The following is a 6,000-nucleotide window of genomic DNA, read 5'->3' as shown; positions in this document are numbered from 1 at the left end:
TCTTAGTGTTTTAATTTGCATTTCTCTAATCATTAATGACATTGAAAATTTTTTCATATATTTATTTGCCATTTGTATTTCTTCATGTGAGAAGTGTGTATTCATCTCAGATGCCCATTTTTGTATTGGGTCTTTGAATTTTGGGGGCCTGATTTTTAAAAAATTCTTTATATGTTCTACATAGAAATCCTTTGTCTGAGGGACAGCTGGCTAAAATTTTTTCCCAATTTGTGGGTTTTCTTTTCAACCTGTTGGTGATTTCTTTTGATGTACAAAAACTTTTTAATAAGATGAGATCCCAGTTATTGATTCTTTGAAGTATTTCCTGTGTAATTTCGTTTTTGTTCATTAACTCTTTACCTACTCCTATGTCTTCAAGACTTCCGCCATTTTCTCTTCCATTAGATCTAGTGTTTCTGTGTTAGTATTTAGATCTTTAAGCCATTTTGCATGGTGATAGGCTTCTTTTTCCCACACCATTTATTAAAGAGGCTATCTTTCTTCCATTGAACATGTTTGGCCCCTTTGTCAAGGATAAGGTGGCTGAGTGTCTTTGTGGTTGTGTCTACATCTTCTAGTCTGTTCCATTGATCGTCAAGTCTTTTTTTTTTGCCAATACCATGCTGATTTTATCACAGTAGCTTTGTAGTATAACTTCAAATCAGGGATTATGATACCTCCTGCCCTGCCTTTGTTGCCCAGGATTGTGAGGACATAAATGTAGAAAGAAGACTATTTGTATACACGAGAAAAGGAATAAAGGGGAGGGGTTATGCAGGAAGGCAATGGGATGATAAATAGATTATACACATTGAAACCCAGTGTTCTGTAAAAGTGATAGACACTAATAATAGGAAAAGAAGAAAAAAAAAATGTTTCAACAAATTCTAGCCTTGCTAGAATTCATGTCAGAAAAACTATCATTTGCACTGGTGGCACTTATGATTATTGAAGAAGCCTGAGCAAACATTCCTTGAGGAAATACAGTTAATAAAAATGACAAATCTATCAGGAAACTGAATAATATTTATGTATCCATAGTCATTTTAGGAAACAAAAGCTGTCCTGTATCCCATGTTCTGTACAATAATAACCAAGGATTGTAATTGCTTGCGGATATAGTAGTTACTGTGGTAAACGTGAGACAGTCACAAATTCCTTCCCACTCCACCCAGTGAAAGGCAGATCTGAATTCTCCTCCCCTCGAATCTATGCTGGCTTTTGCGATAGGCTTCATTAGTAGACCATAGTACAGGTGATATTCTGGGACCTAGGGCTGTAAGAGGCCTGCCAGCTTCTGCTCAGGTCTCTTGGAACCTAGTTGCAGCCTGTCAGGGAACTTGAGCAAACCTGTGGAGAGATCCATGGGAGAGGAACCAAGGTCTGCAGCTGATAGACAGCATCAACTTGCCAGGCAGGCGTAAGCCATCTTGGAGGTTGGCCCTGAAGTCCCAAAAGAATCACCTTAGCTGATGCTCTGTGTAGCAGGGAGGAATGCTAAGCTGAACCTTTTCCAGACTCCTGACTAACAAGGTCATAAGCAGAATAAAACTGCTATTAGTGTAGGCTGCCAAGTTTTAGGGTTTTTTGTTCCCTGTTATAAAGCATCGGGTAACTAGGTTACTTGCATTAATTTCTTTAATCCTCACAATAATCCTACAGGGGAGGTGTCGTTATTTATGCCAGTGAAGTGGTGATGAAATTGATCCAGAGGTGTTGAGATCCTACAACTAACAAACCAAGGAGATAGGTAATGAATCACGGCCTGCGATTCTAGAGGCCCACTTCAAACTTTTAAACTAAATCGCTGACGTAATTATGGTCTGACTCTCAGTTAACATGAAAAGGTAAATTTATTTTGAGTGCCCAGAAAATACAGCAGAATCACTCCTCACAGATACAGAGCTCACTGATCCATATGTCTGTGGATCAGATCTGACATCACTGAGATAACAAAGAGTAGTGAGAAATGGAACAGAAACTACAAGAAAACTATGCAAAACTGTCGCATAACTCACAAAACAAATAAACTATATAAACCATGAAGTGCAAAGCCAACTATATAGCTTCTGACTCTTAAAGCAGCTCATTCGGATGCCCAGGTTCAAGACCACAAGCTTGATCTAGTAACTCTTCAGAGATAGGACCATGATTATTCCAGCACTCACCTAAGCCTGCAAATGCTGACCACCACCGTCTAGACTTAGCTCATTCACTTCTGTCCTAAATCTACACTATGACAAAGGCCAGTGCCCCAAACCCTCTCAGTACCTTTCCCTAGTGGTCCTGACTTGAGATGTGCCACAGTCCTCATGGGCACCTTCCATTGCTCCAGGCAGCTAAGACCCCTAACCTTTGTTTTGATGACGTATATGATGGTGATGTTTGATGGGTGGACTTGACTAGCAGAAAAAAAAAACAACACACGCCAAATTGAAAAGAAGACATTATACCAGAATGGATGAATTGGCTTTCCCAACTAGGTGGCTTAAAAACAAGGTATTTATTTTCTCACAGTTTGGGAGTTAGAGCTTCAACATATGACTTTGGGGCAGGCATAAGACACGATTTCCTCATCCCAAGGACTAGAGATATTTTTGGCCACTTAGAGTGGTCTGCTGGCTGGGATTTGTGGGTGCTTGATGTTCTACCCTTATTCCTTGATACTCTCCTCTGATCATTCAGGTAAGTGTGGGTTGGATATTGGTTAAGCCTTCTTTAGCTGGAGGAAAAGAACAACATCAGGTGAATTATCTGGAAGACTCCCTGGGAGAATTCCCCATGAAATAGATCATCGCAGATTTTCTTCCCATTGTGACACATGTAGGTAAGACTCACTGATACCGCACACCCATGGTCAGTTCCCATTACTCACAGCCCGGCTCTAAGTGCCCTTTACTTTCTCAGTCAATGAAACACATTCAGTGCAAGTGAAGGAAAGTGACATTTTCATAATGATCTGGATTCCATCCTAATTTGTATTAAAATAGATAAGTTTCTTTTTTTTGCAGTACCGAGGATCGAACTCACAACCTCGCGCTTGTCAGGCAGGCCCTTATGCCACTGAGCTATATCCCCAGCCCCTAAAATAGATAATTTAAAAACTCAAATAGTTCAGCCTTTTAAAACTCAACACTTTGTTGCCTGGGTCCCCACGTCCTCTAACCTTAGGAATTGCCATTTACTTTGTTTGCTGTAGAACTGTTCCAACACGAATTCCACATGCTGTTGGGAGCCTGGTATACTCCACAGTACGTCCAGAGGTCTCCAGAATGTATGTTTATTCAGATTATGACTTATTTTAATTTCCTGCTTCTTCTAAATTCCCATTCTCCACCCATCAGATTTCAGGGGACTTAAACCCATGGCCTGGGAGTGTACAACTGGGCTATGACCCAGCACTTCACTGGAGTTTTTATGGTAACGGAAGAAGATCCTGGCCCACACACCATCAGCAACAGTTTTAATTACTGTATTGGACACCATTGTTCCAAAAATTCATTATTTTCCTCTGGAGAATTTCTACTTTACCTTCCTTCTTTAAGTCTTTGTCTCCCATTCCTTTGCTGAAGTTTCTCCCTTCTCTCAAGGCTTTTCATCCCCCTAACTGCTAGAACTACTGTAAACTTCCCCAAATTTATGCATTGATATGTTTAATAGTTTAAGCAGTCTTCCCTTGAACCTATGTTTCTCTTCCATGCCTACCCCACGTCAATTCCCTTTACAGCTACCTGTGGATAAATTGTCTATTTTCATTTCCTCATTTACATTCACTTACAAATTCTCCTCAGTCTTCTTCCCAGCCCAAGCTGTCCCGTTTAAGTCACCCATGACTGCCATCTTGGAAAACAACCTATTTTCTGTCTTTGTTATTCCTCATGTCTGAGCTGCACTAGACTCAAGAGATTAATCCTTTTCCGTAAGTTACTCTTGCACCTTTGAGTCCTATTTCTTCTCAGACTCCTTTTCCTTTGATCACTTATGACTTTCAATTCTACCAAACAGATGGCTTTCAAAGCTGTGTTTTCATCCAGACTGTTCTGTTCTTTTGACTCCAGATTCACATCTCTAGCTGCCTCCTTGACTTTTCCATTTGGTTATTCCCAAGGTACCTTAAACCCAGTTTATGGACCAAACCTGGATCTTCCCTCATTCCCATGCTCTAGACCTGTAGAGTGTTTCCTATCTTAGTGAAAACTCTATACATGTTTTTAATCTAAGTCAGAAACCTAGAACAGTTCATGACTTCTCCTTGGCTCCTTGTTTTCAATCCACTTTTGAATCTTCAGTGGACTTTTCATCAGAACCTGCTGACATCTCATGACCATCCTAGTCTATGCTACATCATCTCCTCCCTGCTTTTTATCTGGTCGCTTGTGTTCTGGTATCCAGTTTTTATTCCATCCAGTCAACTCCATACACTTGGCCTTTGGGATCTCCTTTGAAAGATTTCTCTGTCTTTTTCAGAGAAACAAGAAAATTCCTTTTAAAAAGGCCTGCTTTCTTCAGCCCTCACCCTTCCTGTTCCACATCACTCTGCCTCTGCCCTGGCTACCACTGATCCTGGGTTACTCTTTGCTGAGTGCCAAGCTCCATTGGCAAAGGTAATCTCTAGCAGCTTGTCATTCTGCTTGGAACCCTTTTTTTCCTTTTCTACGAGTATGCCCATTTATCCCCTGACCTCAGCTAATCATCAATCTGTGACTCCTGCTGTACAGGTTTTCAACAGAAACTTTAGCATCATGTCTCTAGCTATGCTTTTCTTGAGAAGGTCATGCAGTCTAGTGGTAAAGGTCATGGGCTCACTCTCCTCTATTTCCTCATTAGAGAACAATGTTAGTGGTTTTTTGTTTTTCAGTACTGGAGATTGAACCTGGGCCTTCACACTGAGAGACATCCTCAGCTCTTGTTTATTTTTTATTTTGAGGCAGGGTATCACTAAGTTGATAAATTAGCCCAAGTTGGGCTTGAACTTACAGTCCTTGTGCCTCAGTCTCCCAGTGCTGGGATTATAAGCATGTACCACCATGCCCAGCAAGATCATATTTTTGTGCCTTTAGATCTATTACCTATCTATGTATCTATTTATCTGTCATCTATCATCTTCTTCATCATCATCATCTCTCATCTATCTAAATTCATTCCTGTTCTTGGCATAGTAATGGCACATAGTAGAATCTCAATAAATATTTTTTTTTAAAAAAGGAAGTAAGTGTAAAGGCTTCAAGACTGAGACCCAACAAATTTCAGTTCACTTAAAATAACCGAGTCTTGGGCTGGGGTGTGGCTCTGTGCGAGAGTGCTTGCCTAACATGTGTAAGATCCAGGGATTGAGTCCCAACATTGCAAAAAATTTAAAAATAACAATCTAGTTACTTGTATCCTGTTATAATGACACAAAACATATTATCTTTTCCTGTAACCTTTCTGTGCTGTTGCACTTTACGTGAATCTCTTAAAAGAGGCATCTCTGTGGACATTATTTTATTTTGTAGTAGTAGGGAGTTAACCTAGGGCCTCCACACTGAACTACGTCTCTCACTTTCTTGGTAGGATGATGCCACCTTTTCTATTTTCTATTCAACTTCTCCACAGATTTACTGTCATTCTTACATTTCTATTATGATGTCAGCCATATTTATGTTTGTGTCTGTGGGAAGGGGATAAAGGTAAATGGGTGTGCTCAGTTATCTTGAAAAAATTTCTATTTTTCAAAGGGAAAAAGAGATACAAGGATTAATATAAAGGAATTTTGAAGAGTTAAAATGTTCTTCCCAGCATGAAAAATTCATTATATCACATTTAGGATTTCTGATTTGAGTGACAGTTGTGCATTTCATATATTATGAAGTTTCAAGACTATTCTTTTGGAAGAAAAAATCTTGCTCTCTAGCAAGTCTGCATAGCTACCCTGGTGAACTTTAAATAGTTTTCATAGACTCTAGTCAAGTAAGTATTCCAATCAACTATATTCAAGCATCTTTGAAATAATATAGGAAG

Source organism: Chinchilla lanigera, unplaced genomic scaffold (genome assembly GCF_000276665.1).
Source record: "Chinchilla lanigera isolate Chin_1 unplaced genomic scaffold, ChiLan1.0 scaffold00111, whole genome shotgun sequence".
In the NCBI taxonomy this organism is placed as follows: Eukaryota; Metazoa; Chordata; class Mammalia; order Rodentia; family Chinchillidae; genus Chinchilla; species Chinchilla lanigera.
The sequence above is the reverse complement of the archived record's forward strand: the minus strand, read 5'-3'. Positions refer to the sequence as shown.